We start from the raw sequence: 22,007 nt of genomic DNA on the forward strand, positions 1-22,007 counted from the left end.
ATGATAATTGTTGGTCAGTTGATCAACACTTTGCATTAAAAAAAAAAAAGAGCACCCGAAGATGCCACAGATGAATGTATCTTTGTGTGTTTGAGACATCATGTTTTCTTCAACTTCACATGACTGATTGTGCACTTGGTCACAAGTGTGCCTGTGCTAGCAAATCATTCACAAAACTGAGAAGCAAATAAACACACTCCTAGTCAAATTTCTCCCTGTGGCTGACATTTATTCAGTTCTATTCCAGCACCACACGTTCCCCCTTACTTACCGAGTGTCTCCGAGGGCCCTGCCCCCTTACTCATTTAATAAACAAGCGTGTCAACCCCAGTTCTGCATTAGGCCACTCAGCAATCTCCTATGGGACAACTAAATAAAGAGAGAAGAAAACAAAGGCTAAATCCTGAATAAACAAGATCTCTCATCACCTTACGGTCAGGCTCATGTGGAACAATCACACGGGGTTACACGCACAAGGCAAAGGAGTGAGCATTGAATATGCTGAGCCAGCTGCCCTCGCCCCAAAGAAACAGACTCACGACAGTGATGTGGTTCAAATGCACACATAGTGGTCCAGTGTGGGCCAGATCCTGAGCAGATGTGAAGCTTGCCAGCTCACAGCAATTCAGGAGCTGACTCAGTCGGTTCAACACTTCCACCGCCCTTCCTTAAAGGATAAGGGATGAGAAAATCCATTCTACTTTATTATTAAATAGATGATGAAACCTTTGGCAGGTAGGGGAAGGCTATAACAATATAGCCAAAATAGGGAAAGAACAGGTTAAAGATATTTAGATAAATTAGATGTACTCAAGTAAGCAGGGCCTAATGAAATTCACCCTTTAGGTTATGTAAGGAACTAGCTGAAGCAATCTCAGAACCATCTGTGAATGCTCACGGAGGACAGGTGAGGTCTCTGAGGACTATAAAAGGGTAAATATAGTACTTATCTTTTTAAAAAGGAAACAAAGGACCAGTCAGCCTAACTGCAATACCTGGTAAGGTATTGGAACAAATAATTAAACAATCAATCAGTTTGTAAGCACTTGGAGGATAACACAGTCATAACCACCAACATGGATTTGTCAAGAACAAATCATGTCAAACCAACATAATTTCCTTCTTGGACAGGGTTACTGGCTTAGCAGCTAGAGGAAGCTGTAGATGTGATGGCTCTTGAATTTAGCAAGGCTTTTGACGCAGTCCCACACAACATTCTCATAAGCAAACTAGGGAAACGTGGGCAAAATGAAGTTACTATAAAGTGGGAACACAACTGATTGAAAGACCATCCTCAAAGAGGATTATCACCATCAGACTTGGAGGACGTATCTTGCGGGGTGTCGGTCTGTCTTGGGTCTGGTACTTTTCAACATTTTCATTAATGACTTAGATAATGGAGCGGCGCATATGCTTATAAAATGTGCTGATAACAGCAAGCTGGGAGGACACTTCGGAGGACAGGATTAGAATTCAAAATGACCTTGACAAATTAGAGAATTGGTCCGAAACCAAGATGAAATTCAATAAAGACAAGTGCAAAGTACTACACTTTGGGAAGGAAAACAATCAAATGCACAGCTACAAAATGGGGAATAACTGGCGAGGTGGTAGCGCTAGGTGAAAAGGCCCTGGGGGTTATAGTGGATCACAAACTGAATACGAGTCAACAATGTGATGCAGTTGCTAAAAAGGCCAATATCATTCTGGAGTGTATTAACCGGAGTGTCGTAAATAAGACGTGCACACGGGAGATAACTATCCCTACTGATAACTAATCTGCACTGGAGAGCCTCTGCTGGAGTACTGTGTCCAGTTCTGGGCACCACACTTCAAGAAAGATCTGGACTCTCTCCAGTTTGTCCACAGGAGAGCAACAAAAATGATAAAAGATCTAGAAAGCCTGACCTATGGGGAAAGGTTAAAAAACCAGGCGTGTTTAGTCTTAGAATCATAGAAATGTAGCGGTGAAAGGGATCTTGAGAGGTCATCTAGCTAAAGCAGGACCTAGTGCAGGTGACAGGTGTTTTTAACCTGTTCTTAAAAGCCTCCAATGACGAGGATCTCACAACCTCCCTTGGCTACCTAATCCAGTGCTTAACTATTCTAATAGTTAGAAAGATTTTTCCTAACATCTAACCCACATCTCCCTTGCTGCAGATTAAGCTGATTATTTCTTGTCCTACTTTCACTGGACATGGAACAAAACCAGATTTCGAAAACTTGAAAACGTTTGTGAAACAGATTCTTGTTTTCTGGCCAGCCCTACTTCAAACAGCCCTCTCAGAAACAAACCTCAGGCAGGCAGGGCAAGCTTATCAAGGCCAGGGAATTAAGAGCTTTAAACACACAAATAGAAGCTTACATTTAATCCTGATGCCAATGGGTTTGCAGCCCTGGGTTGCAGCGTACGTCTAGATGATAAATGTAGGTGCTATCCTGTAAGACCCAGGACCATTCTCAGCTCATAGATTTCAATGGAGCTATGCTTATTTACACCAGAAAAGGATCTGGGACCATATGCTCACACTTCGGAGGATCCCAGACTGTTCCACACGTGTTCATTCTGTCTGTAATTAAGCCTTCCACCTAGTAAGAAGGGCCTCGGTGTTCTTTGGGAGGTTTCTTTTCGTTGGCACGTTCCCCATGACGGGAAGGGAAAAGGCCTGCTGTAAAGCAGGATGTCAAAGAGCAGCAGCAGCCACCTTAAAACAATCTCACTTCCAAGTGCACATGCGCAGCTTATTCTAGCAACGCGGATCTTCAGCTCCTGTAGACTTGAGGATGAGCCTCAAGGTTTGGTTCAAATAAGCCTCAAAAAAGTTTAGACACTGACGGTTATGCAAACCTTTGGTCTGCCTGATGAGGCTGGGAATCTTTGTTGTTTTCAGTGGCGACACCATCTCTCCTGGTATTTTGGCATCTTTGCTTCCTGCACCACAACCTGGATGTACAAAAAATGAACCACCAGGTTTGCAAACCTGTCCATGAAGCTCAGCGCCAGCCTCTGTTGTACAGTGCATTTGTCCCTGCTATGCAGAAGAGTCACACGTTTGCGAAGGAGGAATTCTAGGTTTGTTATATTTAACCAGCTTGTCATAGCAGAGAATCAGCGTATTAAATGTGATGCAACAGACCCGATCCTCCTCTGGCACAGGCCTTAAAGGCTGAGTTCTTTCTAGTTTAGGATTACAGGGAAATGCACAGATAATTGTTTCAAAGTGTGCTGCCCCTCCTGGAACATTTCATCCCATTAAAATGGTTTTCCCGGCACACCTTTTGGAGTGTTGTTGACACTCTCACTTGACAACTTTAGCCTTATAATCCTTTTGTGCCCTCTTCACACTGTGTTGCCATGGAAAGGGAAAGAAAAGCTTAATGAAAACATTGTCAGTTCCTCTGAGTATCTGGGACACAGATTCCATCAAAGGAAGAAAACTGACACTACAGAGCAGTGGCAGAGAAGCGCGGTCTTGGCAGAGCAACAGAGGCAAAGCTGTGCCCTGTCCCTTGCCTTTGAATTTTCCCCACGAGTTTAAACACACAGATGTCGTTTTCATTAGAATTCAAGGCTGCAAAGCAGCATGGGCTGCTCTTGTCACTCCCAGTCATGGTCTGTGTGGTTTCATCAGGCTCTGTGCTGTTGATCACACACACACACACACACACACACCCCTCGTAGCCTGGAGGTCTTTTGAGGTCTACGTTTAGGGCATTTCTCTCGGGAGCTGGAACTCACCCTGAATGTCAAGCTTCAGAGCGTTACTCTGGAAGACTAAAATGGCAATGAAACATCACAGAGCCAGCTGATGTTTGTATGAAACACAATTTAAGTTCCAAGCTGGTCGTTAAGGTGAGTAATTCTGTGCAGCAGTTAATCATCCACTATAAATGTCATGCTGAGATAGGGAAGAGCTCCTTTGCTTTGGTTCTGTTATGCCAGAACAGGAAAGTGTCCGAGTTCTGAATGGGACAGTTCCTCCCACCTCACTTTATTGCTGGAAGAGGAGGAAAGTGGATAAGGAACCCTGAATCTGACCTCCTCCCTCCCCTACCTCCGAAGGGGACAGCTAGGAAGGTAGACCTGAGCCTGGACCCAAATCTGGTAACTGAGGTCTCTGAGGTCTTGGCTACACTAGGGTACTTTGGACCCATGGAAGCTGTTGTGTAGACAAGGCTAATGAGCATTCAGGTATTTTTATTGCTCTCTCTCCTAACCCTGATCTGAACAGATCTAGATGGCACAGTGGTTAAAATGCCAGAGGCAGTCTACACTAGATACAGCAAGGCCCACAGGATAGGGCACTGGACTGGCACTCAGGACATCTTGTACTCCCAGTTCTGCCACTGATCTCCCGTGTGACCTAGGGCAAGTCACTTCACCTTGGAGGTGCCTCTTTTTCCTTTCTCACCCTTTGTCTGCCTTGTCTGTTTAGATCACAAGCTCTCTGGTGACCATCTCTCACTGTGCACCCTTGTTTACATAGTGCCTAGCACAGTAGGACTCGTAGGTACTTCTGTAACACAAATAATAATGGCGGAGCGGTGCCAGTGCCAGCACAGTTATGGGAAATGTGTAGAGAAATGCCAGGGTAGACAAAGTCCCTTTTAGACAAAACGGTGCAAATTCTAATGACTGTTTTTGGCTCATGTACTCTACAGTGATGGATGTTATAGAAACATGCGAGCTAGCCTGACACACTAGGGCCCTTGAAATGCAACCGTAGGCTTCTAAACTTTCAGTAGGAACTTTCCATATTTCTGGGCTGAAAGTTGTTGTTGTTATTTTTTTTTCCAAAGGGTGGTTCAATATGAAAATATTTTTGTACTTTGCACATCTCTGGTGAGTTGGCTACCCAATAAGCAGCACATTATTCTCCCTCCGAGAATATATAACTGTCCTGGCATATCGTCATCATTAGAAAATATGATCTTAATTGTCACCTTCTGGTGTCTGGGGGAGGAAAATAGGCCACACAATTTCTTAAAATGTCTCTCAACTAATTTGATTCAGAATAGATTTTTATGTTCAAATCTGATGAATTAAAACCAGCGAGGTTTAACAACAATGGAATGGATTATATATGAGCTGTTAGGTGACTGAGTTTTACCAGTTACAGTAGAGGAACTCCAGTAAATATGTTCTTAATAAACTGGTGATCATCCAACATACAATTACTGCCCATTTCAATTAAAGGGACAGAACAGTTAAGGATGCAAGACAACATTATCTGTGCTACTCTTTAAATTATTATTATTTCTATGGCAACAATGTCTACAGGCTGCAAATAAGATCAGGCCCCCACTGTGCTAGCCCCTGGCCCAACACATAGTAGGAGACAATCCCTGCCCCAAACAGCTTACAACCTAAATAGGAAAACAGATAAAAGGGTCGGAAGGGAAAACAGAGGTGACGTAACGTTTCCAAGCCCACATAGCCAGTCAGCGGCAGAGCCCAATGGTCTCCACCGGGCCACACGGCCTCAAGCACTGTCATATTACCTAGGGGTTCAATTTGGAGTTGGGGGTGATGCTGGGGCATGGGCCAAAGCCCATTGGAAGCTAATGGAAAAAGCTCTGACTTCAATGGGCTTTGGCTTAGACCCTGGGTGAGGCATCAGAGTAGCCACTGTGTAGACACATCAGCAACTGCTGCTGCTTGACGTCTCTGCTGCTGCTGAATCCTTGTCTCGTGCTCTCAATCGGAGGCTTTCGGACTAAAATCGATAGAGACTTCCTGGGAGACTGGGGATGAAGTATCTGCAAAAAGGATTTTTTCCTTTAAGTTTTGTGTAATTAAACAAACATTAGCTGAATTTGACAGAGGTGTCAAATTCTCTCCTCCCTGCTGCACCAACTAAGAAAAGTCCCCACCTTCAGAGAATTTAGAACCACTTTTCTGGATATTCGGATATGGCATGGATAGTAAACCTTGAATTAATGAAAGCAGTCGACAAAAGGCTGGAATGGCAATGGAAGAAAGGTAGTGAAGGAGTTAAATGCTCTTGGAAATATAAAGGAGGCTGTTATGCATTCCAGATATATTTCATGCCAATGTCTTTGGAAATGGGGAAAGCGATTCTAGACGGCCATTTGTTCTGGGAGAAAGGCACTCGCATTCCAGGGATAAGGGTTTACTCACTCACCGGCTGCTCTGTTCCAAAATGCAACGATGAGTCTCTGGTGTTATTCCAGAGGAAAACGCATTGCATCACATCATGAGTTATTCACATGTGTGGGATTGGTATTCGCTGACATGCCAGAGAAACAGATTTATATTTTACTTAAATTCTGCTGTGTATCTGTGAGGTTTCCTTTGCTAGGGTTAGAACTTTGCTTGCAACAAAACTTCCTCTAGGTCGATGCTGACAAAATAGATGTTCTGACCATTGTCCTTTTACATCCCTAAAGGTGAGTACTAATAACCTTCACCTCTCCTGCTCTTTTGGGACCCTCTTTCTTTTTCCTTGCCTGTCCCCTTGTCACAACCCAGTGGCCCCCTCCCTTCATCCCCTCCCCTAACGATCCTGCGGCCTCTGCCTGGTCACCTGATGCCTCAGGCAGACTGATAACAGAAATCTGTCACTCTCCCACCTACCTTCAAAAGGACCTCTCTTTTGTGCCCTTCCGCTGACCGTTTAGATATAAATGCCTTCAGATGCCAGAAATATTGTTCTGTTCTATTCTCACACCATGCCCTGCACCATCCAACGGTTCCGAGCCCTGGACAGCAAACACTCACTCCAAGGCCGACGGTGTAGGGTCTGACCCCTCTCCACAGAGTTCCCAGCCCTGAGCAACTCAGTCCCCATCTACGAGCGCCAACTCAGGCCCTCCATATGTAATGGCGTTCCACTGCCACTAAGAGACCAGGCCCTACATTTGTATCCTGGCTTATGACATAAGTATCAGGGCAGAGATCAGAATCTACACAACTTTTAAAAATCATTTGTTTGTTTAATGAATGTAGCGCTCATTACAAGGTGCTGGCCTGAGACCCCTGGAGACTGAAGCCTGCCCGTTATCTCCAGAGGAGAGTAACTGTAAAGAGAGGCAGTGGCACTCTACCTGCTATTGTCCGAACCACCCCTAAGGGGTCAGCCTCCATGTCTGCTGATCCAGTCCTTTGTCTCTCTGCCACGCGGGAAGCATCTGCCACTTGCAAGAGTGAGTTGTGGTCACTGGTCTATCAGCAACCAGAATGAGACCACCCGTTGTTTCCAGAGACATTGGTATTGTGAACATGTTTTGGAAAGGCCGTGTTTGAAGTGCTGAGGTTTCTCTTTATTTGCAGGATTGCCGCACTAAAATTTTGACCTGCAATTAACACACCAAATGCATAAAATTCAATCCATTCACTTGTCACCTTGAGAGATAACCGCCGGAACTGTTTGCTGGGCTCCGTGACAAGCTTTTCCCTTGACTTCAGTCAGGTTCTTATCAGTCACCAAGCAGATGGGCTCCAGTGAACAAAAACAACCATTCTCCCTGCTCTCCACAATTGACTCTCTGGCTGCCTGTTCATTGCATGAGTCAGTGAGAACTTAACTACTTACAGTGCTTATAAGCATTCGGGGCCTTGGCCTTTCTTAGTGAACTGACCTGCAGGAACCCACAAGCACCTGGGGTTAATTAGCCAGTGATCGCTGTGGGCATTTAGGGTTAAGTTAAACTGCAGGATCTAAAATCACCCTCAAGCCAAAGCTCTGCTCAGGGCCAGGGAGGATGCGACGCTCTGCAGGAATACTCAGGCCTGTGCAGCATCTCACCACCAGCTGCCCTTATAATCTGCCTGGGCCTGCTGAGGAGAAGCTCCCTGAAAGCACCGGCAATGCTAGCACTGCCTTCCAGGCTTCATTCTCTCTGTGATAAGCACAGAGCAACCTCCAAGCGTTTCCTGTAGCATCCAGCCCCTTATCCATTGGGCACTCACAGAATTACCAGGCCTGCTGTTCCCAAAGGCACAGAACACACCAGCTTGAAAGATTCAACTTAGGATCACCACTTTGCTTAACACCACAGGACTTAGATATATTTATAGTGAAAACAAGAATACATGTATTATCAAAGATTCAAGCGATAGTGAGTAAGAATATTGGAAACAAATGGTTACTTATAAAAAGGTAAAATCATAGCACGCTTTCCAGAGACTAAACTTAACAAACAGGTTAATCTCCGGTCTATCTCGAGGTTTATCTCACCCAAAGTTCTCTCCAGCATTTCCAGCTGAGCCTGGTTGAGACTCTTCCATGAAACAAACTCACTGGCCTAGTTGAAGGATGATAGGGTGTTGTCTTTGTCTCCCAAATCATAGAATTATAGAATATTAGGGCTGGAAGGGACCTCAGGAGGTTATCTAGTCCAACCAAATATACTAGAGCAAACCTCTGAGCGTGCACCTCAAGACAGGGTGCCCCCCCCCCGTGCTCCACCCTTTCACATTTGCTTCCTCCTGTGACTTTTCTCCCTTTGAAGTTTTCACAATCCTTCACTAGCATTTGGTTCAGACTGGGGAGAGGGGAACTATACACTGTGAACTAGAGTAAATAATTTACATGTAAACAATCACCAAGATAAACATTCCTTGTCTGACAGAAAACCTGTTTTTCACCTTTGCTGGTGGCCAGTCCCTAGCCGCACTGAATGAACATCATCTTCAGTGTGTATACAGGGCTCCTTACACAACATCTGTGCATGTGGGTCGCCGTGATATTGATGACCAGTGTGACACCAGTTTTTATTAGAGACCTCACCTGACACACTTTGGTGAAGCAGAATGCGCCTACCAGACCAGGGAATCCCTGTAGCCTCTCTGCACCCCTTTGCCAAATGGCGTTAAGAGGTTCTTGGGTTACAGAGAGTACCTTCGGAAGCTGGTTACAGATCTTGTCCCAGCCAGCTATGGCATAACAGCTGAGGAGTTGCTCTAATTTGTGCTCCTGGCGTAAGCAATCTAAGCGACCTTACACCAGCAGAGCTTCCTCTGCCACACATCCTCCGCAGACCCTCTCTTGTCCTGCTGACGGGCGTGCATGTGGGAGGAGGTGGGTCAGCTAGCTCCCAAGAGCACCTCCGTCAGCTTCATGCCAGCAGGGAGCTCCCTGGCCACCCCCAGCTGGAATGACTCTTTTGCATTGCCTGGCGCAGTCACTATTGCCGACTAGAGAACCCATCCCTAGAAACAGGGAATCAAACCGTTCCCTTCTCTAAATCTGCTCTGAAGACTTTCTAAGAGCTCCAGCCATTTTCCATCATTACCTTAGAGAGGAGAAGAATGGTTCTGGCTGTATTGGGTTATTTTGTGTTTCCTGATTGTTCACACAAAGCATGTTGAGTAAACCCTGCATACATTTCTCTCCCCATTCTCAGTATTTCTAAGGCGCTGATCACTGGGGAACAGGAGTGTAGTTTTATGGGTCTTGTTACTTAGATGGTGAGCTCTTTGGGGCAGGGACTCTCTTTGATCTGTGTCTGTACAGCACCTACCCAGGTCTATTAATGGGGCTCCTGAGTGCTACCATACTACAAATAAATAGTAAATAAAAGCCACAAGGTCCTCATAGAATGATCGTAGCCAAATTCTGCTCCTGCAGTTCTCATTGACTCCTTTAGCTGTTCCATGCACTTGCATGCTGGCAAATTGTACCCTGCCTGGCTGCTACCCTCCATCCTGGCTGGCTACATTTCAGCAATGCTACATGGATAGCAGAGTCCAATACAGAGCATGGATTTCAAGGGGAGATTCTCAGCACGTGGCTTTGGCAGATAGTGTCTGATCCCCCACTACTGAAGTTGATGGGAGTTTAGAGGGCTTTGGGATCTCCCAGGGAAAAGGCGCTGTACAAATATAAAACGATTAAATATCATGAATGCACTATATACCTGGATTAGCATGCGCTGCTCTTGCTTCCCTCCTCCATTTCCTGTCTTGTTAGCCACGTTTATTCATTCATTAGAATCTGTAAGATATGGAAAGTGCTTCAGGGTGTAGAGTAGCAGAGGGGTAGCCGTGGTAGTCTGGGTCTGTAAAAAGTGACAGCGTCCTGTGGCACCTTATAGAATAACAGACGTATTGGAGCATGAGCTTTCTACTTCACCCACGAAAGCTTATGCTCCAATCTTCTGTTAGTCTATAAGGTGCCACAGGACACTGGGTGTAGAGACTCCCTTGAAGTTTTACCACATAGGCTAGAATTGCATTATGAAGCCACAATAGTGAGAAATAGGCTTAACTCAGGCCAGAGCACTGAAACATTCGTTTAGAAGTGCACTGGGCGCAGAGACGTCTGTCGGATTTGTGCTGGGCTTGTACCTCTTTGGGTCTGTCTCTTAGAAGAATTCAAACGTTGAACCCAGTGGCGGAGGTTAAGAATTTAAGTCTTTGGTTAATTTGCCATGGTGTTAAATCTAATTAGCACATTATCACTGGCTTTCCCAGCCATAAAACAGCAGGGGAAATTGCCTTGAACTGCTAGAGACAAAAGTGTGTGTCACTTTGGTGGGTTTCCCCCCTCTTCTCCACTTTCCATAAAATCCCACCCCAAAGGAGCAAGCTTGGACAAACAAATGAAGGCGCTAGTGCTGTAATCTCTCTGGAGACAGGAAAATAAATACTGACTGTTGCATCAAATAGGAAAGAACCTTTGTGTGTTATAATCCTAAAATGACATGAAAAGGGCCAGATTGTTTGAAAAGATACTGATCAGACTGAGCCCAGGGAGGCAATGTAAATGTAGGTCAATTTCACCTTTCCAGTCCACTAGGGTAAATTCCTGGTATTAAATTAAATAGGAGTGACACCAGATTTCCTTGACAAGGGATGAGAGAGATCTTTTCTCTTAGATCATCCAATCCCAGGTTACTCAAGAATAGCGCTTTATAAATGGGATTTTCAAACGCACTGAAAGGAACTTCCACCTAACTCCCTTGGGCACATTTGATGAAAACCCCTCCTTATAACATTCCTTCTCTGGCAGGCACTTGGACAAAGGGTTGTTTGAGACTCAGAGAGCCCACTGTTGAACGTGGGGTTATTTTACCTGCTGGTGTGTAGTCAGGCTGGGGAGAGCAGTCCTTTATATTTGAAATGTTACTGGGAAGTTACAGGATTGCTGGGCTGCTGGTGGCTGCCTGCTTATGTTTTATTAGTCTGTCTTATTTGCATTGCAGCAGCAGCAGCCAGGAGTCCCAGTCACACAGCTGAGAGGCCCCTGCTGCCAGACCCTGTACAAACACAGTCCCTGCCTCAAAGAGCTAATAATTTAGAAATCAAACCATTGAAACCTTTTCGAGTGACGGGGTCAGCCTACCTTTTGAAAGGACTCCAGTGATAGGGCTTTTATAAGCATCTAACAGACCTCACTCCTAGAGAGCAAATAACTCTAGGCTGTGAATCAAGGAAAACGTACCCCAAGGAGGGGTCAAAGTTCACATCAAATGGCGTTTGCTTTGTAAGAAAAATATTGGGCACACTCGGGAGTTGAATCCTCAGCCTTAAAAGCAAGAGGGTGGCTGCATAGCATTTTCCATGAGGCATCAACTCCTCTGAAGCAAACTTCCTCCCTGGGTCCCAAACAAGCTCAGACCTGTTAGCCTTCAGGGTACACTGCAAGGCACCTCTATTCTCCCGCACGTTGCTGGGAGGTGCTGGGCAGGGAAGGACCTGGGGTTGTTGATTGCAGGGCATTGATGGTGGGTTTTCTATAAGTGGATAGTGGATTAATGTGCTGATGACTGTAGCTTATTGCATTATAAGCCATACACACCATTTCTCATTTCTTTCCATGCTCCGGGATTTCAATCACAAAAGTTCTAAGCTCCTGCTCCTGCGGTGTTTCTGCCTGGCTGGACACAGGGACTAATTGGAGATGTCCAAAGGCAGCTTGTTTTCACTAGTTTTACAGCCCTGGTTTGCAATCTCACAGGGTTTAGAAAAACATTCAAACCTTTGGTGCGTCTGCTGATGTGAACCAGTGCCAGGGCTGAGACAGAGCCCCAGGGCTGAAGAGCTCCAGATTTTGGCAAGGCTCAGATCCAGAGCCATACTATGTGTGCGGTCAGGTCCAGCTCTGCTCCCAACCTTTTAAAGTTTACCCACTGCTAATAAATTCCCTGCCTTGCATGCACACTCTGGAACTGGCCAGGCCAGGCTGTGTCAGAGTTTCAGAGAGATCAGGAATTCTCCCCATACACAGGCAGCTTTGACTTGAGTGTTAGGGGCCTCATCTGCTCATCACCGGACCTATTTCTCCTTGGCTATAAGCGGGAGAAAAGTAAATTCAGAGCTTCTCGGCAGCCCTTGATTTCCTTCTGTCAGGCAGCAATATCATTACAGCAGACAGATTATGGCTGGGTCCCCTGAGTCCTTCAGCACAAGTAGCACTCACACACCATTCCCCAGGATGTTCCGAAAGACATGATTAACACTGGTTTGCTCTAATGAAGGATGGCAGCTTGAACGCCGTGTACAGACTGTGCTGAGAGCACCGGTCTAAAGAAATAGGCTGGGAAAATAAGCACCCTCCCCCCTGCCCTAACCCCCCCCCCCATGACATCATCAAGCAGAAGGACAGCCTAACTGCCTTGGCCTCTGCTTTGTAATGGAATCATTAACGATAATGCCAAGCCATCATGCTAAATTGTATCCACTGTTTGATGTTCCCCTGAGAGCTTAATCAGGTTCTCCATACCCAGAGTTATGATTAGGTAAGTATCCACTGCCTTTGCACTAAATTAACAGCCACTTCTTTTCAGCATTTGGAGGATTTATTCTTTGCAGACCTTTCTGCTGAAATTAGAGAGATGTTTGGCTGAAGTCCACATCTGCAGAGGGAATTGGCCCTGATTCCAGCAATCAATTGCTGCCTACCAGCATAGCTGCACTACTGCACACTCCTCCCCCGCAGTGTAAACAAGGAAAGCTGCCATTTGCTCCCGGGAAACATACTCCCCCTGGAAACAGGAGTAAGAGGCTCAAGTGAACAATCCTTCAGTTCTCCCGCAATCAGGAACTATGTGTGGGCAGTGTGACAATACTCACACTCACGTGGCTCCAACTGGATGCATTCCCACAGCTGAAGTTTGTTCCTTCGCACCAGGGCCTCCTATAGTTGACTGACGTTCGTATCTTCAATAAACATCCAGAAAGCAGGTCAGCCCCAGGTACTGGGGTCTATGACTTGGTCCCGTGTCAAAATACAACGCTTTTGGCAGCCAGCAATTTGCATGCTGACATTAGGAAGGTGGCAATCCCCCCCCAGAATCTGCAATCTGTCTTCTCAGTGAGCTGTCTTCTGTTCCCCTGACTGCACAGATGAGCACATTTTTAAATATAGCATTAGTGCTGTCTAATAGGCTAGTAGCTAGGACTTGGAAATCTGAGTCAGTCTCACTCATTTCACAGTGGCTAAATGCTCTGAGGCAATGCGTGTCTGGGGAAAACGTAGCTTCTCCAGAGTAGCCTTGCATGATTGAACGATTTCTGCCCACTAGTTTGCCAATACAATGCAAAGAAAGAGGGGACATTTGCAGTGTACAAGTCAATCAAATGTTATACTGTTCTGATGGTCTCAGTCTTCGCCGGTGCAACGTCACTGATCTTTTATACCACTGGGTATTTGGTTATATTTTTACTCTCATCGCATGTGTGTGAGATACAAGCAAATCTCCTGATCAGTTGTGGTTATTAAAGAGCCCAGTGCATTTTGCATAAATGTGAATGCCTGTGAACAGGCCAAATTCGAGTTTGAAGCATGTGTCTGTCTGTATACAGTTCTCCCTGAAGCTTCACTTCCCATGGGAGCCAGGCTTCCCTTGTGAGGGTCTTCAATCCGCTCTCTGGGTCAGTGCAAACCCTGAGGCTGGCTTGCTGTCTGACCTCAGAGGAGAGAAGCACATGCCCATAGCCCGGGAAGTAAAGAGGCTACTACACCATTAACCGGGACTCCAGAGGCCATCTAATGTTACTGCAGCTGCTAGAGACCCCAAGCGAGATTGCAGCCCCATTGTACTAAATGCCATGAGAATACATAGTAAGAGGAAGTCCTTGCTCTGACGAGCCACCAATTCAATAGACAGGACAAAGCCCCTCAGCGGGTCAGCGGTAGACATGGGAATCGAACGCAGATCTCCTGACTGCTGCACCATTGCCTCAGCCACTGGGCCACACTGCTGCTGAGTCTTGCCACCTACCTCACTGAGAGGTCTGGGGGAGCTCACCCTTCTCGCCGCTCTGGGCCGGCAGCACAGGGTTAGGTTTGGTTTACATTCAAACGGTTTATTGGCAGCCATGGGGACCAGGAAGAATTTTAAACTGCTTAGATGTTGGTTGAATTCAGGGGCAGGAGGAGGATGTGGGCAAATCCACTGCTCCCTTTACCCCAGATGGCAACCTGACGGCTGCTCAGGAGTTTATATGAAATGAATTTGGTGGTCTCCAAAATGCTCCCCAGAAGCCAAGTATCCACATCCCCAAAGACACCATGACAGTCGCCATCTTGGGACATCAGAGCTAAGCGCATGAATTGCTCCAGCTTGAGCTGCAGCACCAGGTTCCACACATGGCCATTGTAAACAGACTCACGTTCTCTGTCGCTCAGGCACAGAGAGGGTTGTGTAATACACGCTGATCGGGGTTACTCCCCCAGGCGCTGACTTTCCAATGTATGTGCTGGGGGGTGCTCGACCCCTGGCGCTGCCCCAGACCCCGCCCCCACTCCACCCCTTCCCCCAGGCCCTGCCTCTTCCTGCCCCCTCCCCTAAGCACACCGTGTTCTTCCTCCTCTCCCCTCCCCCCAAAGCTGATTGCACCAGGTGGGAGGTGTAGGGAGGGAGGGGGCGGCGCTGATCCACGGGGCCCACTGGTGGGTGGGAGGCACTGGGGGGCAGGTAGGGGAGAGCTGATAGGGGGGCTGCTGGTGGGTGCTCAGCACCCACCATTTTTTCCCACGGAATCAGCACCTATTGTTACTCCCACACAACATATGACAGCCTTCCTGAAAGTTTCAGCAAAGAGGCCAAGTACTGAACAAGCCATTTAGTCTACACTTCTTCTACCACCCTCATTACCGTTGTATCTTAACGCCTTTCTGCAGTGCATTAAGCAATGTGCCGAACATCTGTCTCCCTCATCCTCTCCCTCGGAGGAGACTTAAAAACAGCATCTGAACTATTCCAACACTCTTTTTGGAGGTGGGCTCTCCAAGTCAGGTCTGACACATGTGACTAGAGCGTATTCTGCAAATATAAGAAACTGAGTCTGCCATCCCGATCAATCCAGACATCTTCCAGAAACCATGAACGCACCAACATTTAAAATTACAACCGCTAGGTCCCACGCTGAAAGATGTCTGTGTTTCAGTTGTGGGGGAAGCATTTCCTGTATGCAATGCTTCTAGTCTACAAAGCACTTTGGCTTCCTTTGTACATTTTTTTGCTCATTTGCAAGATGTGAAAATCAGAGTGGGTTGAGTTTCAACTGAGAGGTTTGGCGAAGGGGAAACAAAACCTTGGCTTCTTTTCTAGGCTAATACCAAGATGCTGCAATATTTCGGCCAATAAATAAGGGAGGGGGTAATGTGATCTCGAATGGAGCAATTATGAAATGGAAATGTCTTTCTGGCCAGATGAATTCCTGACAGATTTCGTTGGTTGATCTTAGATGCCCATTGCTGCTCAGAAGCAGATGAGGTCATCCTTGCTGGAAAGAAAATTCTGCGGTTTAAAGGCCTGTGTTCCGACAAATAATTTAAGGGCCAGGAATTCAAACACTAAAGCAAAACTTTGTAAGTATGCCGGAAAAAACACATCCAGTTTTCCCTTTCCAAATGGTACGACTCAAACGCTCAAAGAAAAGGAAGAAATATTACAACATTTTAACCACGCTGGCAAGCCAGTGTGTGTAATTTAATTCTTTTCCCCCTTCATTTCCCCTGCCCTGAGCTGCGGTCAGCATCCCTGCCTCTTTCCACTTCCCAAGTAGCCAGTGTGGTGGGGAGGCGGAGGGATAAGCCAAATCAAAGAGAGACTGGAAATTAAGTTAATGAAAGCTCAACTCATTTGAGCCCTAATGGCAAAAGGATTGAATTCTCTCCAAGCTGGTTGGTAATTGCCTCTTTCCAGAACTGGTAGGAGAAAAGCAGCATTTAATTTATTTTTTCCTTCCCCTTTGATCCACATAAGACCATGAATTTTTTTTAAAAAGAGGGGAATTCAAGGATGCTGTGAAGCTCTTTAGTTCAGAGGTACATTCCACAAGCAGGGCCGCACCAAAGATATAGTCCCAGGCCCTGCCCCCTGCTTTAGTTCCATGGCTGTCCTGCATGGGCGCAGAAGCCGTGTGTGCTGGCCTTTGTGCACAAGCTCCAAGCGGAATGCCATGGAGTGGCTCACCCTGGGGCTATGCGGAGGAGGTAGGATCTCCCATAAGAAGATCTAAAAGCCCAAAGAGCCAGTGGGTGCTAAACAAGCCCAGAGGAGGAAATAATTTGCAGAGGGGCTGCTCATGGGTGGGCATCAAAGTACGGACCCCAGGCCAGCTAAGTTTTCCAACCTGATTGTTCTGGTTTGGTGCAGACAAGGATGATTTTTGTCCCAAGTCGATTTACTGAGCAGTCAATCTGCTATGCAAAATACATAGCTGTGTCTATGTGAAACGCCTCGTGAAACTGGTTAGACACAGGTATCGCTACAAACTCAATGTGTCTTGAAACTAGAGCTGGGCAGGAACATTCCAATGGGACGGTTTTTCATCAGAATCTGATGATTAGTTGAAATTAAAATAGTGCCCAGAGATGGCTCCATTTCAACAAAAATGTCTCCAAAAACTCAGTGGGACCCCACCTGCTTTCCTACCAGCTCACCTGCCCTGCTCCGCTGCAGCCCACCAGGCAGGCATGAGATTCCACAGTTCACAGCTCCGTTCTGGCTGACAGTCATTTTAAAATTTGGAGGACGTGTTTCAGTCAGGTATTTTTTGGTTTAGTTCTTTCTCCTCACTGCTCTATTTGAAAGGCTCACAAGTCTTTTGATTCACGCAGGGGCCTAGGTTGAGTGCTGATCTTTGCACTGATATCATGCAATGCGGTACAAAGGATGGTTTTGTGGACAAGAACTCAAGAGACCAAGTTTAATTCCTGGCTACTTATCTGGGCCCAGTACCATAGTATCTAAGTGCCTCACAATGCCCCTGGGCACCAGAGGCATGTTACCACCATTGTTTTACTAATGGGAAACTGAGGAACAGAGAGACTAAGTGACTTGACCAGGGTCACAGAGGAAGTCTGTGACAGAGCTAAGAATTGAACCCAGCTCAGGCTAGCATCCTAACCACTAGATCATCCTTCCTCCTGGCTCTACCACACACTTCCTCTTGGATCCTGAAGCAAGTCCTTGTGTCTCATTTTACCATCCCTCATGAGGGGAAAATACTATCCTACCTCACCGGGGTGTTGTGAAGCCAAAATCCAGCAATGGTTGCAAGGCACAGAGACACTGTGGCGAGGAGGGCTGTTTGTGCGGGTGACAGAAGGTGCCCTTTTCTTTGCCAAAAGCGAGGAGAAACCAAAAGGGGTCTGACAGACCGTCGCTTTGAGGTGTGCTCAGTCTAGAAACAAAAGCCAATCTCTCCAGGGACTAGTGAGAACCTATCGCAGATGGAAACCGTGTTGCACGTCTCAGGGCTCTGCGTGCCATATCATCTCCCTCTGCACTACCACTGTGTTTACATTCTTCCTTCTTCCAATTCTAATTAATAGCAGTTCATTAGCAGGAGGGGACCATTTATAAAATTCAATTAGAAGTCATTTGTTTTAATTTTTTTGAACACAAAATGAGCTTGATTTCAGGAAACTTTTCATTAGCATAATCTTCCCATAACAAGATCATCTTCCCAGCCTGACATTTTGACAAGCTGGTGCCAGAAGCAGACACTGCCTTTGTCTGACAGGATGGGATGGGACATCCATTACCAGCACCATGGCCGGGAACATCCTAATGCAAATCCTGCTGCCAGCAGCCTCTGCTGCCCTAGGTCTCACTTTGACCTAACAGATGAAGCATATACATTTCCTCCATGTAGCCAGCTTTATTCCTGGTCCAAACTACTGGTAGTTTCTGCTGAATGAAGTTGTTTTATCTGAATCCTCTGCTGAGGAAAGTAGGTCGTTTGGTCATGATGCAAGTGCCTGACCCATCTTCGCAACATTTACCAGCTCTGCTGTCCAGCTCTCTCAAAACCTAAGGTCTTGTAGCCGGCCAGAGCTCATACAGAGCGTCCGTCTGTCTCCATCTGCGTGTATCCAGATGGAGTAGCCTGGAAGCCTGTACAAGCGCAATTTGTTTTATGCAGCTCTACTGTGCACAAACACATGCCCCAGGACATGTGCTGGCCCTAGGAAAGATTCCTGTGGCATGACATTTAAAAAACAAGAGCGCAAAGCAGGACTTTCCCACTGTAAATCCCATTTTATTTGCTCATTTCAATTGTCATGATATAAACACATTTCTGCATGAAAGTTGCAGGGTATTGCACAGCTACAACAATCTCCACACTGCTGCCAGTGATCATTCATGAGGTTTCGTTAAAAGGCAGTCAAGCGGAGTAGAGACTAAATTAGAGGCTGGAGGAAAGCCTTCTTTGAATTCCCTTAGACCCCAATGGTCTGCTTTTTACTCCCATGACCCAAAATGTTTCATGGCTATGCAAGACCCAAAGGAAGTGGAAATTATGGGTTTCTGCCTACACATGTGGATAAGCAACAGAGAGATTTATTCTCTACTATAGAGTCTCTGCACCTACTGCAGAACAGAACCATGGCACCTTGGAGAGGGAAGAAGTGGACCTGGGAGAGTATGGCCAGGAAGTCTATGCACAGAGCAGACCCATAAGTGCAACATTCCATGCATGGACAAGCAGCAGTTCACATCCTTCACTCTCCTCCTGACGCGACAGCGCTGGCGAGGCAAGCCGCAGCCATTGGGTAGGAGGATTCTATTCACCAACTCCGAGACTTTACTGCACATTTCACTTATACAGCCCATTGCATGGGCTAGGCACTAATTTTCAAATGGAGCTCCACTTTATTATCCTAATTGGGCAATGCTCCCCCCCCCACAAGTGCAGGCAACATCTAAACCCTTGACCGGGATTCATGCCTCCTGCCTTTCAGGGCTCATTTAGTCAAGCATTTCATTTCCGGCCTTTGTCAGACGTGATGTGCCCTGCTCTGCTGATTCATCCTTTCACCGTGCAGCTAGCCGCTAGGTCTCCTGGGCCAAACCCATAACCTCACAAGCGTGAAGAGCAGCGGTGAGTTGCCGATACCTGGCTGTCTTCGAACACCCTGAAGAACGTTCTTGCAGTTGACTACTCTTTTTACCTGCAGTTCTCCTAGCCCAAATCTAGCCTCTCTTTGTGGGGTCTGCTGTTTTATACCCTCTACTGCATCTTCGCTAGAGTTAACCCAAGTGATCTACCTTCGAGTTGCTTCCCTTACTTTAGCGTACCAGAAGGGAGCGTGGCCACGCTACAGAACAACAGTCGAATTGCTGTTAACGCCCTGTGTCCACACTGGCGCCGTACTACCTTGTGTGTGGCACCGAGACTTCTGGGGGGCACATCCCATGTTTCGTAGCACTGTAGTGAGCTAAGCCACTCTGTGAGTAGAAGGCCTCCATCCTGCCAGGTGCCAAGTGCCCTTCAATCCAGCTGACTTCATTGGAAACCATTTGATTCCCTTAGACCCTTAAACATAACTTCCACAGTGATCTCTCTCAGAACTGTGTGCTCAGTAGCCTTTTCCCAATCAGGATGCTGAAGACATCTCCCCCCAACCCCCGCCAGTATATTGCTATTGTCATGATTTGGGGTTTGCCTCCTTACAGCTTCTACTCTGTGCTTCTCTTCACCTCAAGAAGTCAGGTCGTACTTCACACAGACCTATAGAATTGCAATACATTTGCCAGCCACACTGTTTAGAACTTCTGGGGAGCAAGTTTTCCTTACGGCAAACCCAGATCATTGCACAGAGTGAGATCATTTTATTTGAATCCTCAGGGTAGGAAATTCAGTCAAGAAGCAGGAATGAAAAGCTGTGTCTCCTCCAAAATACGTGTATAGCAAGGATATTTCCCCCCTAGAATAATCACCCATGATTTGTTGCCAATATGGAAGATATATTGATTTTCCATATACCGTATGAGTTATGCATTTCACAAGACGTGTTGTCCATATATTCAAAGTAAAATGAAATCAGTCACTTATGTTTAAGGTATATTGTGGCCTATATTTTAGATACAAAATTATACTATACAATTATTTTTAGATGCTTAATCTTCATTGGATTTCTGTCAGCAACGATTACATTTCAGAGAGTGATGTTCTAGGACATCCATCGCAAAATGGTCAACTGGCTGTGATCCTGCACTGTGAATTTTGCAGACCCATTGCTGAGAGCATGCACAGCTGCAGTGGAGTCAAAGAGACCCCCTCCTCCCCGGTACAAGGGCCTCCGTGCAGGACTAGGACCTAAGCTCCCATTGTAGAGTGGAATCCAGAGAATAGGAGTTTTACCACCGAGTTCGACGAGGCCAGAATTTCACCCAGACACTCTACTGCCCACTAGCTTTCTATTTCCTAGGTTGGCATTCCTATTATGTATTGCACACTTTGTGCTTACACAAACTCAAGGGGCTTAATCTCCCAACCTGCTCCTGCATTTCTCATGTTCCCCCACTGCCCTGGAGTTTTGGGTGCATAAGGATTGTAGACTGTAGCCAGGCAGTACAGTGGAGCCTCTCCTTAGTGTCATTCAAGCAGTGTTGTCAGTGCATCAAACCCATCTCTTGCTTCTCAGGTTAAAAAAAAAAAAAGGCTCTTTTTCTAGATGTTGCCGTGGTCACCTCTAGGACCCATTTCTTCAGTCCTAGAATGTGTCTTGGGCTATGTGCCTGCAAAATGGAGTAAATGTCTCCATGTGGGCTATCCAGACTTTGGGTTCCATATCTGCTTCATCCCTCCTTGGAGTAGATGGGCAAGGATTGGACAGAGACTTAGCTACACTGGCCAATGAGTGGCGGAGGTGGAGCTGAATCGCTCCAGGGCGGTGACTGGGAAGTGTGTGACTCAGAGTCACAACGCCCCACCAGTCTGCTCCTAAAGTGGTGCGACCTCTTCTTCAGGATGATGCCTAAAGCCAGTTGTTCTGCATTTCTCAAGAGCATATTTTAAGGCCGCATCAAGACACCAGGAAATAAATCACCTTTAGCCTCCTCCAAAGGAATCTATTCTTGCTCTGTCTGATATGCTAACACAGAAGGCAATTGTCAAAGATATTTTTTAAATGTATGGGCCGTGCAAAGTGTGAAACATAACATCCACTTGCAAAAATATATTGCTTCCCCACATGGGCTTGAAGAAGCTACGGTTTACGGAGCACTCAGCCAGATGGCCCAATAACTCAGTGAAGCTGAATAAAAACCTCTGGGCCAAATTCACCCCTAGTGTAATTGCACTGAAATCAGTGGTGTTACAATAGAGTTTAGTGTGGCTCATTGTATTTAATGCAGTACCTGAAATATCTGCTCACAGCCGCAATTTTATTAAGGGGATCTGGGAATCTTGTTTCTGCAGTTGTTCCACCCCCACTCCTCTCAGGCTTAACACGGGCTTCCTCCTTGTTTACCCAGCCCATGACCAGAATATTGAAGCTGATGGAGCCCTCCTGCTGTTTTCCCCCACACTCATCCTTCCTCCCTGGAAAGATTCCTTCCACAAATCCCCTTTTCACCAGTGTGCATGGGAGAGATAGACTAAAACCACAGTTGTATATGTGACCATCGTCCACCTTTTTGGACTCTGTGGGATGGATAAAATGTGACTCAAGCAGAATCATTCCTGGCTTTGCAAAACTAATTGTTGTCATTTCTGAATGCTACATGACAACACTTATGAAAATGCAGGCTGGGATTGGAAGATGCCTTTAGGGAAAACCAGAGACGAGATTCAGAAA

General features: G+C 46.3%; 1 protein-coding gene across 2 annotated transcripts in view; it reads right to left on the minus strand.

The window, feature by feature from the left end:
- Nucleotides 1-22,007, minus strand: part of NCOR2 (nuclear receptor corepressor 2) — a 593,256-nt gene that overhangs the window by 464,686 nt on the left and 106,563 nt on the right. The window contains exon 2 of one of the 2 annotated variants that reach the window (XM_039505017.1): nt 9,883-9,959. The exons of the other annotated variant lie outside the window; for it this stretch is intronic. The gene's annotated coding sequence lies outside the window, so the exon portion shown is untranslated. The remainder of the gene's footprint in view (nt 1-9,882; nt 9,960-22,007) is intronic. 2 annotated transcript variants of the gene reach the window in all.

This window comes from Mauremys reevesii, linkage group 18 (genome assembly GCF_016161935.1).
Source record: "Mauremys reevesii isolate NIE-2019 linkage group 18, ASM1616193v1, whole genome shotgun sequence".
Taxonomy (NCBI): Eukaryota; Metazoa; Chordata; order Testudines; family Geoemydidae; genus Mauremys; species Mauremys reevesii.